This window comes from Dreissena polymorpha, chromosome 10, assembly GCF_020536995.1.
Source record: "Dreissena polymorpha isolate Duluth1 chromosome 10, UMN_Dpol_1.0, whole genome shotgun sequence".
NCBI lineage: Eukaryota > Metazoa > Mollusca > Bivalvia > Myida > Dreissenidae > Dreissena > Dreissena polymorpha.
In genome coordinates, this window is record NC_068364.1 from 18670148 (window position 1) to 18696098 (window position 25951).

The 25951-nt window shown below is 35.9% G+C and overlaps 1 long non-coding RNA gene across 1 annotated transcript; it reads right to left on the reverse strand.

The window, feature by feature from the left end:
- Positions 1-320: 320 nt before the first annotated feature.
- On the reverse strand, positions 321-13392 carry LOC127847846 (uncharacterized). The gene is made up of 4 exons (XR_008034216.1): positions 13270-13392; positions 5617-5762; positions 3564-3639; positions 321-1558 (listed from the first exon to the last, which is right to left on the reverse strand). It is a non-coding gene; the product is annotated as an uncharacterized LOC127847846 (long non-coding RNA).
- Positions 13393-25951: the final 12559 nt, after the last annotated feature.

Here is a 25951-nt window from a genome sequence, read left to right on the forward strand (position 1 = left end):
AAACATAAAAATAGTGTTTTTTTGTATTAATTTGTTATAATATTTCCTATTTTTGGTGCTAATAATATTGATATTTACATACTAAATTCGGGTAAAATAAATTCGGATATTGCTTGAAAATACAGTTCCAGATAATGAAGAGTTATATAAATACCTCTTATGTTAAACTTGCGCAAGATATAAGTTACAATGAACGAAATTGTCTATCAAATGGGTGAAGTAGTTGTGTATGTTAACTGTAATGTGGAAATAATGAAGCAGCTTCATGATTTGTAATCAAAGCACCGAAAGGCTTAAAATATGTAGCCTTAGTGGTCATGTTTGGCTTTAATTAAAAGGTCACTAATTGGACAGAAACCGGGCGGATATTAACAAAACACATTTCACAATGTCAAGATTCAAGCATGTCAAAGTACTTCATCAATAACTCTTTATAAAAGTATACAATTTATACTACTAAATGCTTACATTTGTTATCAATCACTGATTTTTTTTAACGATTTAAGGATCACATTGTCAAGACACAAAGAAATGCCAATATTCTCCCTCTGTTCAGAAGTACAGCGTTATAGTAAGGCACACATATAGTCGTGTTACCCATTATTATAGTTCAGAGAAAAAGCCTGGTGTAGTACCCCAGAGGGGGTAATCACGTGACAAACAAGATGGCGACGTCCATGACGAGGCAGGTATTTTTCGTCTTTTAACACCCTTTATTACTTGTTTTATTTTTTTATTCCGCTCACTTTTCCAGCCATATTAGGAAGACAGTTAATCGCTTATATTTCATAGTAATATTCGCTCTACATCTCGACTTTACTCGGTGCGAAATTTCTTAGCGGGATGACATAATTAGGGCTGCGCTAGTAAAATTTGCGGGGAGTAAAGTCGAGATATAAAGCGAATTTAAATACGAAATAAACGCTAATCACTATTTTACTGATATGTCTGGAAAGTGAGCGTCATTTAAACAATAAACAGAAGTAATAAGGGTATAAAAAGGCAAAAAATAACTGTCTCGGCATGGACGTCACCATCTTGACTATCACGTGATACCCTCATCCTGTCAAAAATGGGCTCATAAATGTGATATACGTTAAAACCTTAAATGAGTCACCATTACCATTTTAATAATTAACATGGAGCGAAATCCTTCAGACGAGATATCATGTTGATAAAGTCGTTCATAGCCCTCTGTTTGGCGTTGTTGGAACATCACTATTGTTTCATTATTCAATGCAATTAGAATTAGCAATATTCCTGTAATTCAATTTAATAAATAACGCGTTTTTTATTGTTAGTAAACTGTCAAATGATGTAAATGTCATATTTACTTCCATTTTAATGCCCAAATTTCTAAAGCTAATATACTTAAATTATACCGTGGCCATGAAATCAAACCGATACACTGGCTTTTGCATCTAAGGAAGTTTGATAAATTATATTTAACAACAATAATTAAAACATTTTTTTTAAATTTATTTATTTTGTTTAGCATACATATCATTGCAACATTAGCATGGCTTTTCTTTAATCGCTCCACCAGCCGCCAGAAACACTGAAAGAGACATTTAAAGTCAAGTAAATTATAGCACATGGAACTTATTTAAACAAACAATCAATGAACTGAAAAAATTCATTTAATCTCAACCAGTGTGATGATATTAAATTCAATTGAATTAATAAAATTCTATGCGATGGCTCCGTACATACAAAATTTCTCAATTACCATCAATTAAGAGGCCATAAATCTAAAGTTGATCCCAACAAAACTTGAAAGTGTACAGAATCATATTAAACATTAATTTTAAAGGGACTCCGGTAATTAATAACATATATTATACAATAAAAACGTGTCATGCTTATTCATATTTGTACAATTAACCAAATAAAACTAAAACACACAATTGTTAAAAAAATAATAAACAAAATGGTTGCTTCATGCGACATCCTCATCTCGATATAGTGGTCAATTGCGCCAATTTATTTTACAATCACATAATGCTTGACAAAGTTGTGGTCCAAACACAACTTTACTTTAACCATGTCTTTAGAGGCAACAAGGTTCACCCACTTCTTCGTGACCATGACCTAGCCATGTCATCAATGACAATTTGCATCAATATCCATAAGATTATAGATAGTCATATACCAGCTTAAATACATGGTAATCTCTATGTCCGTAAGAACTTTCTTTTAAAATACTAGTATTCTGTGACAAAACAAGAACTGACTCCAGAGGATGACACATGCCCCCGCTGGGTTTTTGACATTTGGGATAGGGACCTTGGTCAAACACACGACAGACCAGCTGCACCTCTTAATGCAAAATCCATAAAGAGACCTGAGCCGCGCGTGTCACTTCGTCTTCTGTGCTACACATTTGTACCAAGTTATTTTAAAAGCAATTCATTGATCACAAAGATGTTGACCCAACACGCCTTTAAATGCCGATGATGAAATATGATCTTGAAAGTATAAGTGTGACCTTGACCTTTGACATGGGGAACTGGGTCTTGCGCATGACACTTCGTCATATTGTGCTATACGTTTGTGCCACGTTATTTTAAAATCCATCCACTAATGAAAAAAATATGGACAGGACACGCCTATCAATGCACTTAAAATAATACCTTAAAAGGTTAATTGCGACCTTGATTTTTGAGATAAGGATGGTCTTAAGCCCGACATTCCCTCTTACTGTGCTACATATTTGTGCCAAGGTATTTTAAAATCCATCAACTAATGACAAACATATGGACTGGACACATCTATAAATGCACAATCATGAAATATACCGGTAAGCTTGAAAGTCTAAGTGTGACCTTGACATTTTAGCTAGGGACCTAGGTCTTTCAAGCGTCACTTCCTCATACTGTGCTTTACATATGTGCCATGTCATTTTACAATCCATTAATGACAAAGATATCGACCAAACAGGCCAATCAATGTAGAATCTTAAAATATGACCTTAAAAAGCTAAGTGTGACCTTGAACTTTGAGACAGGGACCAGGGTCTTGCACGTGACACTTCCTCTTACTATGCTACACATTTGTGCCAGGTTATTTAAAAATCCATCCATAAGTTGTAAAGATATAAACGAGACACACAATTGTGGACAGACGTACTGACCAACATACGATTAAAACAAGAGCACCACATAACGGGTGCCAACGCTCGGCTGTGGGTGCAATTTTGAATAAATGAAAGTTTGTCAGATTTTTTTTTTGTCGTCACAGTGACCTTGACCTTTGACCTAGTGACCCAAAAATGGGTGTGGCGTGTAGAATTCATCAAGATGCATCTACATATGAAGTTTCAAAGTTGTAGGTGGAAGCACTTTGATGTTATAGCAAAATGTCAAGGTTTCAGCACGACGCGGACGGCGGACGAAGAGCTTGCTATGACAATACCTCGGGTTTTCTCCAAAAACAGCCGAGCTAAAAATTATGTGCCAGCCTTTAGGCATAAAAATTCATCTCTTTTCTTAATGCATGTCATACACAATATTTCTCCTATATAAAAGTACAACCATGCCACTCCTTTTATCACAAGCCAATACCTGTAGGGTGTAGTACACCAGGACTGGATCTTGTGTAGTTTATCAGCACCTGGACCTTCTAGTGTCTGGTCAGTTACTGTAAATTAATTAATGTATAAATATTATAATTTAACAATACTTAGTATTCATTCGTAAAATGAACCCTTATATGTATATATAGGAAAGGGGTCATTTCATAATGACAATTCTTGCGTGCAGTGGAACATTACAGTTCTAGTAAAACCTTCTTGAATAAAATGTGCACGAGAAAACCTGTATGAGCAAGTGCACTTTAGTTAATGTCTTTAAATGGCACTATTTTCAGAAAAGAAATCCTACCAGGACCATGTTGTGAATTATTATTATTTTTTTTTTTAAAGAGTCCATCAATAAAGGATTGCTTTTTATAAAATGTATAGCCATTACACGTAAAATTAGGAAATTTATGGTATTTTTAAAATGTATTCCTACATATAAAAGGAGGGGGGACATCATTATTTGTCCTGTTTGTGCAGCAATTGCAATTTAATCACAAAGTAGCCTCATATCACAGATAAAAAATGTTTGTGAAACATGCATGCCATCCTAAATGCATATTTACAGTACAATAGTACGTTCATATGCTACCATACAATAAAAGATCCTGAATAGAAATTTCTTGGCAAAAAACATGAAAAAACAATTATCATATTATGTGTTCCCAGGACAGATGAGAAATTACTTCATGAAATAGAAAGGTTAGAATGTGAGCTTGACCTTGTGTTCTGTTAGTTACAGGCAACTTAGGTTGAGAGTGTCAAGAGGTACTTAAGTATATCTCTCAGACACTATTTTCATACAACAAAACCATATACCGGGTAAAGATGTGACCTTGACCTTAAAACTTTTATATATATGAGTCGTGTTCTGAGAAAACTGGACATAATGCATGTGCGTAAAGTGTCGACCCAGATTAGCCTGTGCAATCCGCACAGGCTAATCAGGGACAAAACTTTCTGCTTTTATGACATTTTTTGTTTAAATGAAGTCTCTTTTTAGCAAAAATCCAATATAAGTGGAAAGTGTCGTCCCTGATAAGCCTGTACGGACTGCACAGGCTAATCTGGGTCGACACTTTACGCACATGCATTATGCCCAGTTTTCTCAGAACACGACTCATATGTATAAAAGTTTTAAAGTTTTCTTCTTTCCGACTGTATGCATTTTCGTTGAGAAGAAATAAGAAAAGCTTCTAAGACATGGCAGAAAACATACGCAACGATGAAAAACTATGGTTCTATAAAATTCTCCCAATGGTTACATTAGTAGGATAATACAATTGCCATCTGCAGATGGCAAGCTCCACTTTTTTCACAGTTAAATAGTCTAGTTGAAGCCTTTAGTATCTAAGTAGCATGCTCCTGATAAATCAGTGTCCACAGAGAAACTCAACATTCCATGTTGAAACAGGGGCTGACCTATAGCAAAATTGAATGCCTTGTGACATTGAACATGCACTAATTTAAAACAATTTTTTTTTGAAAGTTTTTTAAAATGACCAAAGCGCAAAAAGGTTATTAAAGCATGACAAACATTTCTAAGGCATGAAAGGGTTTTAACATTAAATTTCGGGTTATGTGACAGTGACCCTAAATTAAAATATAAATATAAATGGTGACACCCCTGGTGGAAGCCGGATCAGTATCAATTCATTTGCCCATTTGAAGTCTTAGTGCAAAAAATAGGTCAATGTCAAGATCAACTGAAGTTGAGTGATGTGGGTCTTTGAAAAGGTTTAAAGATAAAATCCATGCAACTGTGAAAGCTTTGTAGCAAGCAGTATTGGTGTCATATGAAATGCACCATTTTGGTATACCAAGAATTTGATAATTCTTAATTAAAGTGCAAAAGTAGGTAATTTTAAAGATCCAAATATGGTCAGTTGATTTAGGAGTGTTGAAAGTGTTCATAGATACAGGGCATTTTCACCTAATAAAACAGCGGCTGATTGCAGGCTACTTCACAATTTCACAAACAATAATTTCAACTCCAGAAACAAACCCATGAACCAGTTTTCACAATGTGGAATACTTACAAGTCTTCATTGCAGAAAAGAACAAGTCGGCATTCACTGGGGGCCAGGGGGGGGGTCCTGCCCTGCCATGGGGGTAATTGAGTGTCCCTCGGTATGCCGCAAATTGCACCTCCAATATTGTTTGATCCATCCTTAGGCAGTCCTACCTGCATAAAGATAATTACGAGTTTTAAATTTTGTGTTAAGATAGTTAACTATCAAATGATTATACATAAAATGCACTCTTGGCAGAACATTGGTAGCAGTTTGAGAGAAAGAATATGGACTGTTGCGGGGCCAGACCAACATGTGGGCAAACATTGTTTTAAGTTTATTATGTGTTCTTGAATTTTTAAATGGTGAAAAATAGAGTAAGTTTAAGGAAACGCAAACTTTCAAAATAAGTTTATGAGGTCCTTCCACATCTGAGGTAAAGAAAGATCAAGAGCAAAATAGGAGGGTGCTGTTTTTATGTTGCCCCCTTTAAGAAGTCATAACTTCATAAATTGTGCAGTGAATGAACTGGGTCTTATTAAATGACAAAATGGTTTTTCTTTTTGGAAATGCACAGAACATGCAATGTTTTTAAACAAGAGTGCCTGAAAGGCCCAAAGTCGCTCACCTGAAATAACAAGATATAATTGGGACAAATCTTCTGACCAAGTTTCATGAAGATCAGAAAATAAATGTGGCCTCTAGAGTGTTATCAAGGTTTTACTATAGCCATATAAGGAAAAATGCCCCGCCCCCTGGCAGCCATGTTTTTCAACCAACCAGCATCATTTTTGTAATTCTTCTAAGATATTATCGGGATGAATCTTCTGACCAAGTTCAGACTTCTGACTATATAAAATGTGGCCTCTAGAGTGTAAACAAGATTTTACTATAGCCATAAAAGGAAAAATGCCCCGCCCCTTGGCAGCCCTGTTTTTCAAGCAAATTTAACCATTTTCGAACTCATCCAAGATATTATTGAGACCAATTTTCTGACCAAATGTCATGAAGATTGGACAATAAATGTGGCCTCTAGAGTGTTAACAAGACAAATGCTGACGCCCCACAACGGACGACGCACTACAGACAAAAGGCGATCACAAAAGCTCACCATGAGCACATTGTGCTCAGGTGAGCTAAAAAAAAAGCTGAATCGTGACCTACACCCTAACTACCTGTAGCCGATAGAATACTCAAACAGTGTCAATAACAGAGAAGTGAATGAACCAAACACAGCTCTCGTTGGACAACCTTACAATTGGACGATTATTCTGCCTTGGGCTTGGCCTTAAATTATGTACATACTCGTATTTACTTCAAATCATCATTTCTTAAATAGTTGCAGTTCTGGTGCTTCACATGAAACCATTGTGTAATTAAATCAATAAAATTATTATTCTCTCGTATTTCTGTTTAATTTTCCCCCGCTATAGGCGGAGGGATATTGTTTTGGCCTTGTCCGTCCGTCCATCCTTCCATCTTTTGGTCCGTTCGTCTTTCCATCTGTCCGTCACTTTTGTGTCTGGAGCCATATCTTGGAAGTGCTTTGGCAGATTTCCTTGAAACTTGGTATGAGTATATATATGGATAAGAGGATGATACACGCTAAATGGCAATGTACAACATCTGTTAATAACAGAGTTATGGTCCTTTGTATCTTAAAAAAATGCTTTTGTAGTGTCAAATAAAACACTTTTGTGTCCTTAAGTATATTGGCGGTGGATATCAATTCAACGAATTTGCTTGTTTGAACAGGAATGCTATGAAGTCAATGTTTATTTACACATGTTTGTACGATGGTCAATTGTGGACCAAGTCTGAGGTTAGGTATCCCTGTAAACCGGTTAAAACTGGTTTAAACCGGCAGTGCGTACATGACCCTTTGACATTTCCAAGGCGGTGACCCAAGCTTCTAAAAACATTGAGTTTTCAATGTTGTCTTGTTTTGTGTCTTTTCTTATATCTAATTAGTACATTCACTACATGTATATTGCTGGACCAAGGTTGGGATCTCTCAAATCTGTTTAACCTCCCAGTGCTTTATATTGACCTTTCCAAGGTCAGACCGTGTTCCCAGACAGTGATTTTTTTTGCTCAAAATTACCACTGATATTACCATGACCTAGTTTTTTTATCTGGCATGGCCCATGTTCGAACATGGTCATAAGATCATCTAGATACAACTTCTGACCAAGTTTGGTGAAGCTCGGATGGAAACTACTTGAATTAGAGAGCGGACTCCATGCTAAATGTTTAAAACACACTAAGTGACCCCGTGACCTTGTTTTTGACCCGGCATGACCCATATTCAAACTTGACCTAGACATCATCTCGATACAACATCTGACCAAGTTTGGTGAACATCGGATGAAAACAACTTGAATTGGAGAGCGGACACTAATAACGGACGGATCGAAAGACAGTCAGACCGACCAACCGACAAGCTCACTCCTATATACCCCCCTAAACTTTGTTTTTGGGGGTATAATAAAAGCACAAAAATCACTGCCAGATTTAGTCACATTTTGTGTTTTATGTTTTAATGTTCTCTTTTTTATTTTTCTGTTAGGCAAATGGTCATTTGCCTTAAATAAGGGATTTTTTGTTGATAATAAGGTGTTCTCTCCTCATAATGTTTTGGGAGTTTCTTAATTTTATATCAGTGAATTTTCCCCCAATTTTTTACAGCCGAACACAGGCTGTTTCCCCTAGCAAAATACAAGTTTCCTAAAACGGATTTCTCCCCTAGCATTTAGATGTTTTCATTAAATTCATTCCAAATACCCACTTTTTTATAATCACAAACGCTTTATTCAATCAGCTTTTGGATGCGAATATATGATGGTTCACCATATAAATGAAATTCATATTGATCTATACCTTATTAATATCTTTTCTGTTGATTATCAGCTAACAATTTTCCTTTTGAGAGCCACAGGTTGTTTTGAAAATAAAACAAGAACTTCACAGTTGCAGACATATTCTCCGCCAACAGGGCCTTGGCATCGAATAATTTGATTCAGGACAAAACAACCCAATACAGGTCATTACAATTCAGTGCAAGTCATTATAAAAAGTGTTGGAATCGGATCTAAAACTCATATTTCAGAACTCCAGATAAGGGTCGTATTTTCGTAATTACGAATTATTTTCAAGTCCGTTACGTATTTATTTTAAAATCTTGGCGTACCATTAAGAATTACAAAATCAAGTCACGAATATTATTTTTACATCGGTTCGTATCAATTTTTATTGAGTTCTTTTTGCGTAATAACGATCTTTTCGGTGCTTATATTGAATGGTTATCGGGTTTGTTTTGCAAAGCTATTTTTTTCCAATAAAAGCGGCGTGCACAGTCTATCTGTCAAAAAACAATGGCAGCGCCCAGAGAGAGTCCTAAAAACTGCAAAGCGTGCAAAAACACGCTTTTAACATATTGTTTGCAAAGTTAGCTGAAGTTGAATGTTAAGAAAGACATTATAGAAAAGATCTTAAACGATGCTGTATGTTCAGTTGCCGACACAGTCGGAAAAGCTATAAAAAAACGCGACAAGACGGGTGATAACTTAAACAAACAAGAGGGCCTGAAAGGCCCAAAGTCGCTCACCTGAGATAACAAGATATTATTGGGACAAATCTCCTGACCAAGTTTCATGAAGATCGGAAAATAAATGTGGCCTCTAGAGAGTTAACAAGATTTTACTATAGCCATATATAGCCATAAGGAAAAATGCCCCGCCCCTTGGCATCCATGTTTTTCAAGCAAACGTTGCCATTTTCAAACTCATCCAAGATATCATTGAAACCAATCTTCTGATTAAATTTCATGAAGATTGGACAATAAATGTGGCCTCTTGAGTTTTAACAAGGCTTTACTATTGCCATATAATGAAAAAAGCCCCGCCCCTTGGCGGCCATGTTTTCAACCAACCGGCATCATTTTCGAACTCGTCCAAGATATTATTGGAATGAATCTTCTGACCAAGTTTCATGAAGATTGGACAATAAATGTGGCCTCTAGAGAGTTAACAAGATTTTACTTTAGCCATATATAGCCATATAAGGAAAAATGCCCCGCCCATTGGCAGCCATGTTTTTCAAGCAAACATTACCATTTTCAAACTCATCGAAGATATCATTGGGCCAATCTTCTGACCAAATTTCATGAAGATTGGACAATAAATGTGGCCTGTAAAGATTTAACAAGGCAGATGTTGACGCCGCACAACGCACAACGGACAAAAAGCGATCACAAAAGCTCATTGTGCTCAGGTGAGCTAAAAATTGTACAATGTATAGACATTCGCCCTTTGTGACCTTGACCTTGGAGGTATGGACCTGGCTTTATATCGCGACACATCTTCTAATGATGGGAAAAATTTGTACCAAGTTTAATTAAATTTGCTTAAACAAGAGGGCCTGAAAGGCCCAAAGTCGCCCACCTGAGATTCAAAGGAACTGACCTGTTCTGTGCAGCCCAAGATGTCATTAGAACAAAATGTTCTTACCAACTTTCATGACTAGTGAACACCCTGGCTGCCTCGTTTTTCAACAGACCAGAACCATTTTCATACACATCCAAGATATCATTTAAACAAATATACAGAAAAAATTTCATGAAGATTCATAAGTCCATATAAGGAAAAATGCCCCACCAACTGGAGACCGTGTTTTTCAAGCAACTGGAACCATTTTCTAACTGGTCCAAAATATCATTGGGACAAAATTTCTGACAAATTTTTATGATGATTGTACAATAAATATGGCTTCTAGAGTGTTAACAATGTTTAACTATAGCTATATAAGGAAAAATGCCACGCCCCCTTGGCGGCCATGTTTTTCCACCAACCGGAACCATTTTCAAACACATCCAAGATATCATTGGGACAAATCATTTGACCAAGTTTCATGATGATCGGACAATAAATGTGGCCTCTAGAGTGTTAACAAGGTTTTTCTACAGCATGATATACATGTATAGCCATATTAGGAAAAATGCCCCGCACCCTGGTGGCCATATTTTTTAAGCAACCGAAACCATTTTCGAACTCATCAAAGATATCATTAGGACAAATCTTCTGAACAAGTTTCATGAAGATCGGAAAATAAATGTGGCCTCTAGAATGTTAACAAGGTTTTACTATAGCCATATAAGGACAAATGCCCCGCCCCCTTGCGGCCATGTTTTTCAACCAATCTGCATCATTTTTGAACTCGTCCAAGCTATTATTGGGATGAATCTTCTGACCAAGTTTCATGAAGATCGGACAATAAATGTGGCCTCTAGAGTGTTAACAAGATTTTACTATAGCCATATTAGGAAAAATGCCCCGCCCCTTGGCAACCATGTTTTTCAAGCCAACTTAACGATTTTTGAACACATTCAAGATATCATTGCGACCAATCTTCTGACCAAATTTCATTAAGAATGGACAATAAATGTGGCTTCTATAGTGTTTACAAGGTTTTACTATAGCCATATATGGCCATACATGTATAAGGAAAAATGCCCCGCCCCTTGGCAGCCTGCCATGTTTTTCAGGCAAACGTAAGTTAACCATTTTCAAACTCATCCAAGATATCATACAGACCAATCTTCTGACCAAATTTCATGAAGATTGGACAATAAATGTGGCCTCTAGAGTGTTAACAAGGTTTTACCATAGCCATATAAGGAAAACTGACCCGCCCCCTGGTGGCCATGTTTTTTCACCGATCTGGACCATTTTCGAACTCGTCCGAGATATCAATGCAACCAATGTTTTGATTAAGTTTCATGATGATTGGGCAAAAATTGTGACTTCTAGAGTGTTCATAAGGTTTCTCTATAGCCATATAAGAAATACTGCCCTGCCCCCTGGCAGCCATGTTTTTTTTTTAATGGGCCGGAACCATTTTTGAACTCAACCAACATATCATTTAGACAAACATTTTGACAAAGTTACATGAAGATTGGGCATCAAATGTGACTTCTACAGTGTTCACAAGGTTTTTCTTTTTTTTTGACCTAGTGACCTAGTTTTTGACCCAGCAAGACCCAGTTTAAAACTCAGTCGAGGTATCAATGGGACAAATGTTCTGACCAAATTTCACGAAGATCAGACAATAAATGTGGCCTCTAGAGTGTTCACAAGGCAAAATGTTGATGATGGACGACGCACGACGGACAAAAGCTAAAAATAACAAAATTATGCTCTTGACATAAATAAGTGTAGAACATTATGGACATTTGACATATAAGTGTGACCTTTACCTTGGAGGCAGGAAACCCTTTAAGCAAGACACATTGAATAATGGTGCCGAATGTTTGTGCCAAGTTAAATGAAATTCACCTAATAAATGACAACATCATGTTCTGGACACGAACTGGATGGAAACATTGTACCATATAAAGACGCTTTACCTAAGTGTGACCTTCACCTTGGAGGTAGTGTCTGGTTGTTTAGCGCGATACACCATCTAACAATGGGGAACATTCGCAGCAAGTTTAATGAAATTGGCTTAATATTAATAAATGAAGTTATGCTATGGACATGAACTGGATGGAAACATTGACCGCATAGACATTTGACCTATAAGTGTAACCTTGACCTTGGATGTGGCCAGGGACCTGGTAATTAAGGGTGACACATAATCTAATGATGGGGAACATTTGTAGCAAGTTTAATAAAACTGGCTTTATAAATGATGAAGTTATGCTCCGGACACAATTGGAACGGACGGATGGCTGCGATTCACATATCCTTGTTGGTGGGGGATATAAAAAGCAGTGTATTATGGGACTGCATGGGTTTTTCACCAAAATTTGTGAAGATGCCCTAGCCTGGTCATTTTGTGAAAAGGCTGTGGGTCATTTAATCGAAAATGTGAAATTTTAGAAACAATATAAACACAGTTGTGAAATAGTTACTCACAGCTATTGACACTCCGTATGCACCCATACAAGCTCAGAGCATTCAAAAAGAACTAGTAATGTATGTAGCCAGATAGGGAACGACTCGCCCCATATAAACTCGCCCCTTATTATATAAGGATTCGCCCCACATATATAACTACTCGCCCAAGCATAACTTATATGGTAGGATTTTTTGTGATTTGTTAAAAGCCTAGTTTTTTTGATTACATTTGTTTGTGTTTATGCTTTATTTTGATTTTATTGTGTTTACAGTAGAGTAGGTAAAAATGAAACATTAAAATAGTGGGTGGGGTATGGAAAAATATCTAAAGATTTGGCAAATTAGAAGTTTGATGAAATTTGTTAAAATGCTTTTCTTAAAAAACAAAGGACGAAAGAAAGGCTAAAGGACGAAACATGAAACAAGAGAAACATTGACAAATGAATATATCGATACGATACTCTGGTAAAGAAATCCCGGTCTTAAAGTACAATCGTTGCTAACCATACTAGGGTACACCAGCAGTTTTCATTTCAGTTTGGTTTGAGTAAAAAGGATTGTGTAGATCGACCTAGCGAAAGTAGGTCAGTCGAAAATAATAACGCCTTGCTTAAATCCAAAATAGACGTCTATAGCACAATCAGATTCCTTGAAACAATATTTCAGTGAAAGCAATCGTTATTGTCTTCAGTCGCTAAATAGTCATATAAATAAAATCACTAATAAACATGCAGATACGCCAAAACTTAATCGTGATGATATAGAAATTTAGAACGTAGCCTACCGTCGGTACTGCAACAGAACTGGATGCCTCCATCTTTGTTGCCGTAAAGAGTGCTTTTGATTGATTGGTCGAAATAATTCAGGCCAACCGTGATCTTTTATTAGTGTTGGCAGTAGCTAATAAATTGTACCGCGGTAGGAAAGGCATCTTTTATTATTAGTAGTAGTAGTCTCAAAAGTCTAATAAGTTTCTACTAGTAGTAGCTAATAAAACAGGATCGGGTGACATTTCTGCCAAGCGAGCGTTTAAACGTATCTCCCGCATTCTTTTAAGAAACATGTTTTTAAATAACCGGCGACGTTTTCAAATTGAAAGCAATTTAGTATTTAACATTAACTGCTGGTGCGAATAAGTAAAGTGTAAGTGCGCAAAACGAAATAAGCTATATTACACTCATTCAATCGATAATGTGTTGAACACTCAAACAAATACAATAAAGAAAATTGTTGTAAAAATGAAACCCTTAACGTTGCAAGTCCTTTAATAACAAGGCATTCTGTTTTTAATACTTTTCTTTAACTTTACTTTAAATTGTATTACTTGACTCTCACAAACAAAGAACTGTTACAATGGCGGATATTGCAAAAGCAAACATTACGCGCGTATTTTCTTATTCCAGAAAGGCGGTATCGATTAAGACCCCGTCACATCGTACAACGACGCCAATATTCAGTTTTGGAGAAATAAAAAAGCCAAAGTGCTTTTCTTGAAGAACTACCTTTACCTTCACCTATAGCAGCGTAAATTCGCTTTCTGTTTTCTTCGCATGTACGAGGCGTTCCCACTACGTCCTGAAGCTGTATAACTGCACGTGTTATTATGCTGTAATTCATCCACGTTTATGAGGTTAACGTCGGCGACATCAAAGCGCCCACTTAACATGATTAGCGATCCTTGGACATCTGTACTGCAACCTTGATACAGCGTCCGCATTTGATGTATTTTTTTAATGTATAAATTTACTTGACCAATTGTATTGCAAAATACTAAGGGCAGTCAGAATATCGACGCTCATCTCATTAGAACGTTCCCTGGTCCTCTACTCTACTGGAAGCACCAGACGTTATCAAAATCCAGTCAATAAAAAATACCAACACTGGTGAGGAGCTACCATACCGAGCAGGACAAAACATCAAAGGTTTGTACAATTATACGGGGAATAAAGATTTCCTCTTTGGCGAACACTTGACAAGAACGTCGATAAATAAACGGTCGCCTCAATGTCACCACCTATGGCGTTTTTTATTCGTTATATTGGGCTCAATCTTGACTAAGAGGCTCCATTTTTACATTTTTCATTTTTTATACATAAAACATGTAACATTGAAACCGCGATGCAACGATTCGTGGCAAAAATAAAAGACGGAATGTAACGAATGCGGTTGCAGGTTGGTCCAATATCCCAATAATATCTTAAAATAAAAACCGTCTTATATAAATTAAGTTTAATATATTTGCCAAATTGCAATATATATTAATTATTCATTGAGACTGAGAACAATGGTCGACCTTAAATCAAATATATGTATTTCTGTTTTCTAAGGTATGCAGTATCACGGAATCGTTAACTTCAGCGGTCAGTGCTTTGTTAAGGTTGTCAGGCCAATATGTCTGTACTGAACGCTATATCAATGTGAACTTGTATATTATAATAAATTAAGAGGTAAGTTTGAGGATCGACATATTTATAAACCGGTCCGTTACTTTTTTAATTGGTGAAACATTGTGTACAGTCGTTTGTCGTATATGGTGTTGTTAGCTAGCAGAAAATAAAAAATAACTGCGCGCGTAAACACAATTGTCCTATTGTTTAACTATAATATATTTATAATCTTCATTCAATAATTCACATTTACGAGCTTTCGTATTGGAAAATAGATAAAGCAATTATTGTTACGGTGCTTTTCAACAGATATTAGAGACAATCCGTTCATGTAACCTATGCTCAATAAATATCTCGAGTATTCATTTATTCTTGAGAGCAATACAACAGGTGTCAATTACTTAAACATCGCCGATCTAATGGACCAACTATACGTTAAACTTACCATATTATACTTAGGTGTGCGACGATTCACTGGCTGTATATCTCTTTGTATACTTTTACTATGGATATCATGCATAATACATGTACTTGGTTGAAAACAGTACATTGAACATCTGGTAAACACGTTGTTTGTGCTTAAATAAGATACTGTATGTTTACAATATCCTTCGCGACAGCTGATATTCTTTCTAAATTAACCTAATAATCCAATTTCGTGATGAAAACGAATGTCGCTGCGTACGTGTTCTATAATGTCGTCGTTTCTGTATAATTATCATGATAACACAACAAAAGTTAACTAGTGTTTAATCATATATATTTTTTCATTTCTTTAAATTTAATCAGTATATATAACAGATCATAACATATCATTATGCATGGTGCACAATATTGCCTTGTATACAAGTGCAAATAATTGCGTAATATTTTTTTTTTAACTGCTGGATAAATAGAAATACATGTATATGAAGTGAAGAAATGAATATATGGCTAAAATATGCATGTAACAATTAACAACTTACAGTATTGCAAAGTAGACAGGTAATCATAGTTACATAATAAGAGTAATATAATAATTGCATATTATTACAGATTATTTAAATCTGCAATCGAATTTAGAGCACTGAAGGGTCACCGGCCATCATTGCCACATTATATATGCCCATAAAACAAATAATTCAAAAACAAGGAGCCTCTGAGTCAAGATTTAACCCAAGATAACGAATAAAGAACGCAAAAGGTGGCGTCATTTGGGCGGCCGTTTATATGTTCACGTTCTTGCCAAGTGTTCGGCAAAGAGGATTTTTTTTATCCTGTAATATTGTACAAACCTTGATGTTTTGTCCTACTCGGTATTGTAGCTTTAAAGGACTTGGTTTTGATAACGAATCGTTACATAGCGTTTTACAGTTATATAATATAATTATTTCAGTGATATGGAAAGTTAGACTAAGAGGAGCACTTCTGTTTGTATGTCCCAACATAAACTAGGGTGCATTTATAGAATAGATATCATTTGCAAGGGAAAGAAGGCTTAACAAAGTAAAGATTGTAAATCTGCAATCGTATTTGGAACACTGAATGGCAACCGACCGACCGACCAATGCTGCATACTATATGACCATAAACTTTCAAAAATATGTAAGGGAAAAAATGGCTTAACCAAGTATAGATTGGTTAAATCTGCAATCGTGTTAAGAACACTAAACGGCAACCGAGCGACCGACGATTGCTGCATACTATATGTCCATAAACTTTCAAAAATATGTATAGGAAAAAATTGTCTAACAAAGTAAAGATTGTTTGAAACTGCAATCGTATTTAGAACATGTGTTTTATCGAACCACCATATTTCTTCAAGTATTTAGTTACTATCTTAGCAAAACCTTAAAAATGCAAGTGATTTGTAGAGAACTTATATTTGTTACACACATCTTCGTATCCATACTATTGTAAACTCTCGTGCTTTTTTATCAAATCACCAATAAAATGTACACCATTTGCAAAGCATCTTTTCAAGAAAACACTTGCATAACCTTTCAACTTCATTGAACCTCAAATTTATAGACAAGCTTGTCTATAAATTGCAGGTTCAACTAAGTTGAAAGGACCCCGCTTGTCTGACTCCCTGACAAACCGGAAATGGAATTGATAGCACAAAATTACGCACATTTCGCTTTTAATGTCCGTGTAGCAATTTATTAACGTCTGCAACGTAGATCACATAATATAACAAGTTGAGAACGACATTGTCAAATGCACCGGAAGTGTCAAACAGAGCCACGTACCAAGAGGAGTCATATTCCATTTTGAAATATAAACATTCCTGTAAGTTAAACGACACGTAAATTGAGCCTAGTTGGTTTTTGGTAAGAATTCTGTTGTGGGTTAGAAAATATTTTCTCAGTGTCGATGCATCACTTGCTTAATCTTTAGTGAATAAGTTTTTCGAAGAGTTTGTATAAAACCGAAAGTAGTGTGATTGGGTGATAGCTGCTGCATTTAGTTCTTGGTTTCACTCCCTTGAGAGAATGGATGATTATTCCAATCTTGCATCCAGACGGAACATAAGTCGCTTGTAAAATCTGTGAAAAGTAAAATTATTAAAAAGGTGTTCGCTAAATTCGTTGTCACGACCAGGTGTTTTTTTTTCAATTAAAGCTTTTTCACTATTTCTGCAAGTTCCTTAATTGAACGACTAGGCACTTGGCTTTGGAATAGTCGTTTGATTATAAAGATATTTAAATTTTGTTGTTTTCAATTCAGCATGAAGATTTGTATTATGCATGTTTGATCATTATTTGAGTAAACACGTCTTCATAATATGAACTGAATGTAAATGCAATGTAATTTGAGTTTCGTAATGTACTTCTGTCGCTTTCTTAATAATGAGTAGGCTCGTGTGTATGATTTTGTTAACAGCGATATATGTGTCTTGTTCTGATAAAGCTGGGCATAATGCATGTGCGTAAAGTGTCGTCCCAGATTAGCCTGTGCAGTCCGCAAGGACGACACTTTACGCACACGAATTAAGCCCAGTTTTAACAGAACAAGACTCATATTCTCCAGGAATTACCCATACCCATCCTATCGAAAGCCGTGTTTAGTTCATGATAGACCAGTTCAGCTGTATCGGCTATTACTTTCTGTTGTGTATTAATACATTTTAGTTTTTGAATCCTATTTTTCAAAGTACGGATTGTTTCTGCCGGGTAACTTTCCTTTATTTATCCCATGTGATCTCGCAATGCGTTGTGAATTGTGGGCTCCCTTTACATAGATTTTCCAATTAAGTTTAGCGTATTTGTTGACATTTATTATTGTCAAACCTTGTAATGCACTTTTAATACATTGGATTATATGTTCATACATATTTTCTATGTTTGTCGCTTGTGGTTGTAGCTTGCAAGTATTGATACATGAAAGGTATGCTTTGAATAGTTCTTTATAGTTGTTTAAATTCGAACGGGTACAGTTATCCATGCAACTATGTCACTTTTATGACAAAGTTTGTGATAGGTATTTTAGCACAGTTTAAAAAGGGCAGTAGTCCGACACTGAGCAGCAGTCGTCGGTTGCTTCATGAGTATAGTATAAGATATCAGTTTGCCAGTCGCAGATTATCAAATAGTTTGTTCTGCGTTTATTTAATTGTAAATATGTATCACGTGTGTTCGTTGTTTTTAAACCGTTAATTTGATTTCAAAATTCTCGTAATCGTCCGGACCGTTGGTCAGTACTTATCGGATTATTTATTCGAGATATCTGCATTCATGTCACCGCATATGAGAATGGCACCTTCGTTGGAAAACCGGTTTACTAATCCTTGCAAAAAATGAATGTTTTCAATATAATTCTCGATTTCGTAATTGATAGTCGGCATATATACTACAAAAACAAAGATTGCTTATGATTTTACGGTATATATTTTAGCTCAGCATATATTGTTAAGTTCAGATAAGCTGCTGCTTTTGCTGGAAAAAGACAATGTATGTTTACATAATATTATGACTCCCCATTTGCCGCATCTAGACAGTTGCCTCACTTCCGATTTGCAGATGGAATGTACTGTGTAGTTTGCATGTATTGTTTCAAAAAATGTTTGTTTTCATCAGCTTGTGTTCAGTCAAGATTACAATATCTACCTTGTGTTTATTAAGAAGATGGCTGAGACTGCCTGTAGGTAAGTCATTGAATGGTTATGGGTGAGGCAGTTAAATGTTTTCATCATATGTACTGTTCTGCATTTAAGTTTCCGTATGGAGCAAAGCGTCCCATTTATGTTCTGAGTACCAACGTCTACAATATATGTTTTTCGGCCAGAAGTCTCGTTTCTGTTTACGATGATAATCATTCTGATAGAATGGTATTCTAGCAACTAACGTTCCGCAATAAATATTTATAAATTTGATTTTCGCGGGTTCGACTCCCGTTTCAATCAGGAATTATTTTCGGTCGGTATCGTAAGAGTTTTCTGATATGCTTTATTGGCGTCAAGCATGTATGGTTTTGCGCTTTGTCCGTTATGCATGTTGCTTTTTTCGACTTTAAGTGGACAATTATTTAAAAGGTTTTGTTTCTGTACAGTTTTCGTTTGATAGAGTGAAACGCGTTCAGTGTTTTGTATCTTGTACACAGGTTGTGATGTCTTGGTTATATTGTCTGGTAATAATCATAGGTATAGCATGTCCCTTCGGCGGTGATGATTTCAAAAGTCTGCGTAAGTCTTCTTTTACTCGTTTGCTTGTGCGTGGTCGTTTTCGAATGGTTCGTGTACTGGGCAGGAAATGTCACGTTCTGCCATATCAGCATTAAATGTGGTTGCTTCTGTTTGTGACAACGTCGGAAACACAAGTTGTTCGGATGCATCGGCGAGATGTCGGCAGTACCGTTTAATTTCAATACGTTCTAATGACAATTGATGTATTAGCTCAAGTTATAAAAGTCACATTTGTTTCATAACCACGATTGTTGCTTGAATAATAGTTTGCTTACGACGGTATTTCCGTAAGTAATTGCGTTTCAGCCGTGTCTGTCGAACATGTACTTATTTTACTATGTTGCTTTTTCGGCTTTATCAGTGTGTCGTAGAGAAGTGTTGGGTCATTGTTGTCGATGAACTATTGGAGAGCGTATCAGTCATTTGCATATTTTTTAAGCATTATCTTGGTCGGTTGTTCGTCATTGCATAAGTGATCCAGCTGGACAAAGTAATAACGTTTGTGCGCATGTATATATCATGTTCCGATAGACAAATATATCATCATGTTTTGTTTGTCACACAGTGGCACTAATTTGCTAATGTAGAGCGTTTTAGGGAGATTTGAAAGCACGCTGTCAAGAAGTGTATAGTATTCATGGTTACATACTGTCATTGCTGGCTCGAAGTCCGTTTCATAATCCTGTGAGGTTCCCTCAAGATTGGGTTGCATGATCTTACTACGCGTATTATTGATGGTGCATTATCAGGTAGAATTATTTTAGTATAACAGCTCTTGTTTTAGCTCCATGAACAATTGTTGAGATAGCCCGTCTTTATGCCACAATAATCATAACTCCAATGCACTTGCGTGGCTGCCGGCCCTTTCGGATGCAAAGGGCCTATTACGGTGTCCATGTAACTGCGTGTCAATTGCCGAGAGCGATGTTTCCCATTATCCTTTTATCATATGCAAAACAAGTAAAACCAGAGACAAATGCTATTATTTATGGGAAAACAATAATTTGCAATTAAATGAATTTCAATATAGTATACAATTAGTTTTACAGTATGCTTCTCGTCAAATTTATCTCAATAACTATAAACAATTTAAACAATTTAATCCATTTACCAACTTTACAACTTCGTATTTCTTGTCCACAACAAAAAACACGTCTTCACACATCAAAACACTTCTACTGAAAAAGTGATTTAACTTTAAACAATTTATCCGTATAAGTAAGATAAATCATCTTGTCGAGATCAACATGAAACGTTAAACCAAGCTTATTGAAAGTCTTATGGTTCCATTGTAACTTCCATCTAGTTTTAATACTTTCAGATTTAAATGTATGTTTTCCTATCCAAACCACTTTAGTTTTGTCGAAGTTGACCTTTAAATCAGAGAACAATATGAAATGCGATCATTCGTCTAAGGTTGCATTAAGGGATTCCGCAGAGCCACCCAGGCAAATATATGTGTCAAATTGTGGTAACTTTAATTCAGACCTATTTATGTGTAATACTATTATTTTGGGATTTGCCCAGACTTTAAGAGAAAAGATTTCGGCGCATAAGATAAAAGTATAACAATTTAGGGGATCACCCTGACGACATCCGCGTTGTTTTTGAGAAAACTCCGACCCGCTCTGCGTTACCGCTGATATATCATCTTTATTTAAAACATTACACCAGTTGCTCATGTCAGGACCAAACCTAACAAAGGAAAATGTTTTGTTAATAAACCTCCATGACAAGGAATCTTAGGCATTTTCAAAATTTATTAGAAGGAGTAGACCGGGAATATTATTTTCATCAGTGTGTTTGTCATAGATTAGTCTAGTTTTTGCACATATGAACATGCCTTCAATAAAGCCAGTTTGGTCATTATTAAGGAGCTAAAAAAAATGTATTTTAAATTCATTAGCAATACTTCGAGCACACATTTTATACAAGTAATTATTCCCTGACGTTGAGTTATAGACAAAGTCCCGATATCAAAAGTGTGATTTACCGCTCTTCCAACAAAGGTAACTTATTTTTACCAAACGACTTTGCAACAATCTCTACTAAAACACGACGACTCAGGGCTTTTGTTATTCGCTGCAAATAAATAATTTGAAATGTACCTTTTTCCCAGATTGTTAAAATGACAATGTATTTATTTTTGTTATATATTCAAAAAATAAAGAATGCTATACATCAGAGGGCGAAATAACACTAATGGCGTACATTCATACTAAAAACACATATTCTTTTATGAATAATGATCATTCGAAATGAACAAAAGTATGAAGAGTTACAAACTATTAAATCATTAGGATTGTTTTTGTTGTTTTCGTTTAATGTTGTAACAACACGCGGATCATTTATATAAAGTTCACAAACAAATGCAACCTAATAACAGTTCGAATGGCAGAGTGATTTGGATCAAAGCCTTGTTATTGAGTTCGAGCCCTAACATGGACATTCTTTTTTATTTATTTTGATCTAATTCTAGTATATCCTATTACAATCGATATCTAGAAACGCGGTGTTTAAATCACACGTGAACGGGCTTTGTTGAAGTTTTTTTAAATGTCAATGTTCAAACAGAATTGCCATATATCCACTTTGGTCATATTGTTAAATCATTCTAAAACCCAGCGGTTTAATGTGGAAACATGTCCAAATCAACCGACTGCAAAACTGTTAATTGTTATCAAACGTTTAATTAGTCTTTATCCAACAGAACAACGCGATAAACTGTTTCAATTATACATTCATTAAACTTCTCAAATGCTCATATGTCCTACTGTCCTACTGAACACTGTGATCAAATAATATGACTAGAAAATGTTGTTAATTGCTTAAACCGTCCTACTACCCAATTGTACAATATTAGAAAAACAAACAATGCACAAATGTACACTGTGATTGAATAATCAAATATACCTCCTACGCATCTGTACAATGTGGTTAAATGTAGAATTATAATACTGCCTAACTGTGCATTGGGGTAAACTGATTACCTTTATATACCTACAACCCTACTACCCAACTGTACAATATGGTAAAATATTACATTTATAAAACTGCATTGGGGTCAAATATTCAAACGAAATTATTGCAAAACAGTGCAATGTGGCTAAATGGTCAAATCATTATATTGCCTTAATGAGCACTGTGGTAAATTAAAAACAATCCTACTGCCCAACTATGCACAGTGACCATATGTCAAAATCTTCCTACTGTACAACTGTGCAATGTGGTCAAATGTTCAAGGCATCTGACAGCCCAACTGTGCGTTGTGGTCAAATCTTCAAATCATAGTAATGCCTAACTGTGCAATGATGTCAAATGTGCAAATCATCAAACTTCAAAATGTTCAACTGTGGTCATATGATCTAATTATCCTTCAATCCAACAGTATAATGTGGTATAATCATCATACGGCCCTACCGTGCACTGTGGTCGAATGTTCAAATGTTGCTATCGCCTAACTCTGAAGCGGGATACATATGCTGTAACGTGAACCGTTAACCCATTGAAGCCTAGTGGACTCTCCCATCCTACTAAATTGGATCAATTTATTTCCAAAATTAGGGATGTCTAGTATATTTATTTCTATATTTAGAATATTTCTTACAGAAATTCCTTTAAGCAAACAGCGCCTACCCTGATGAGAAGCCGTATCATTCGGCGTCTCATCTTGGTCTAAGCGGTTTGACAAGGCTTTTTTTTCTAGACGCTAGGTATCAATGGGTTTAATCAAAATTAATTTTGTAGTTATCAAATAAACACTTTTTATTATCTTGACATTAGTTGACAAGACAAAAACGGAGTTCGTATTACTTTAGATATATGCTACATTTATATGTGTTCATCTTTGAAAAATGATACTCAAGAATATACTTTCGTGAATAAACAACGATGATTAGAAAATTGTCGATTGCATCTTTGTCTGATTAAAAACATGCAATTTATGTAACACTGATTGAACTACAAGATTTTTATTGCCAGTGGGCGCGCATGTTTAAGATAGGATTAGATGTTTTCTGAAGACTTTCTATTGTGTCATGCTTTTATGATGAACTCTTAGACAAAGTATAGTAGGTTTTTGTGTGTTTATCTGATGGGGATTTCCTGTATATACATCGGTTAAGCAGTAAAATGGTATAGGCACGATATCATTTTCTATGACAAGCCTCGTCAATATTTTATTCAAAGCCTCATCGAACACATAACAACGAGATACGACAATAACTTGTTCTAGTTGTTTATTATTAATTATTTCGATTATACTGTAAATAAAAGAGACAAAACACGAGTTTCAAAAACACATTGTAAGCCATTATCAAGACGCAATTAGTTATTGCTGAATCCAAACGAAACCAAGTGTGTCTTGCTGTCGACGTTTTGCTGCCAGACCTTGTCTCATAGGTTTATAAAATCGATATCTGGTTTGAAAACATGACTGCTCTCTGCCCAGATTGTGTATAAGTAGGTCCTACTTTAAACATAACGCGTGGTTATTACTTAACATTTATGTTATATTACCAGTTAGTGCTGCAAAGCAGGGTTATTATTTCGACATTTGTTAGACTAACGTCATGAAATTTAGAGCGTTGTTAAGCGAAGGGTATTTTACACTTTGTATTCAAATTTGCACTATTGTTAATACATGGTCAAATTATAATTGTTCCAAAACTTTACTTTTGGTAACACTATTAACTACAAGTATATGCATTATTACTGCTACTTTTAGTAGTATTAATAGAAGTAGATGTTGTAGCATGTTAAATAGTAAAAGTAGTGTGTTGTTATTTTTGTGGTTGTTGTTATATTTGTGTTTATGTTATGTTTTTTGTTTCTTTTTATTACTAGTTTCGTGTTGCTGCTGTTGTTTTTTGTTAGAAGAAGTGTAGTAATTTATATTAATTTAAAGGCATGAATCAATTACATTTTTAGCTTATGTACCGTAGTCGTGTTTTTTTTTCCAAATCGGCAGACCGAACGCGTACTTTGCTTGAGCGTCCGATAGACCCGCGAGTAGCAGTTGTAAATGAAAGTTAGTGTGTACATACGTCCGATAGACCCGCGAGTAGCACTTGTAAATGAAAGTTAGTGTGTACATACGTCCGATAGACCCGCGAGTAGCAGTTATTAATGAAAATTAGTGTGTACATACGTCCGAAAGACCCGCGAGTAGCAGTAATAAATGAAAGTTAGTGTGTACATACGTCCGATAGACCCGCGAGTAGCACTTGTAAATGAAAGTAAGTGTGTATATTCGTCCGATAGACCCGCGAGTAGCAGTTGTAAAGAAAGTTAGTGTGTACATACGTCAGATAGACCCGCGAGTAGCAGTTGTAAATGAAAGTTAGTGTGTACATAACGTCCAATAGATTCTCGAGTAGCAGTTGTAAATGAAAGTTAGTGTGTACATAGTGTCCGATAGACCCTCGAGTAACAGTTGTTAATGAAAGTTAGTGTGTACATAAACTCATTAGCGTCCGATAGACCCGCGAGTAGAAGTTGTAAATGAAAGTTAGAGTGTACATACGTCCGATAGACCCGCGAGTAGCAGTTGTAAATGAAAGTTAGTGTGTACATAAACTCATTATCGTCCGATAGACCCGCGAGAAGCAGTTGTAAATATAAGTTAGTGTATACATACGTTCGATAGACCCGCGAGTAGCAGTTGTAAATGAAAGTTAGTGTGTACATAAACTCATTAGCGTCCGATAGACCCGCGAGTAGCACTTGTAAATGAAAGTTAGTGTGCACATACGTCCGATAGACCCGCGAGTAGCAGTTGTAAATGAAAGTTAGACCCGCGAGTAGCAGTTGTAAATGAAAGTTAGTGTGTACATACGTCCGATAGACCCGCGAGTAGCAGTTGTAAATGAAAGTTAGTGTGTACATAACGTCCGATAGACCCGCGAGTAGCAGTTGTAAATGAAAGTTAGTGTGTACATAAACTCATAAGCGTCCGATAGACCCGCGAGTAGAAGTTGTAAATGAAAGTTAGTGTGTACATACGTCCGATAGACCCGCGAGTAGCAGTTGTAAATGAAAGTTAGACCCGCGAGTAGCAGTTGTAAATGAAAGTTAGTGCGTACATACGTCCGATAGACCCGCGAGTAGCAGTTGTAAATAAAAGTTATTGTGTACATAAACTCTTTATTACGTGCAAGAACGAAACTATGTATGAATACCATATGTAACTAAGGCGTCTGGTAAGTGCTTAGTAAAAAAACATTTTTTCACATGAATGTTGAATTGGCACAATCTATTACGTTGGCAAAAATGATTTATGTGTTTTTATCGTTTCAGTGGGAATTCTGTAGTTAATTGTTCTGTCTTTCAATGACCGTCATGCATATTAGATGGACCTGATTAGCATATAGAGAGCTTTAAGTAAAATATGACGTTGGCCTGAATAATTTAATGTA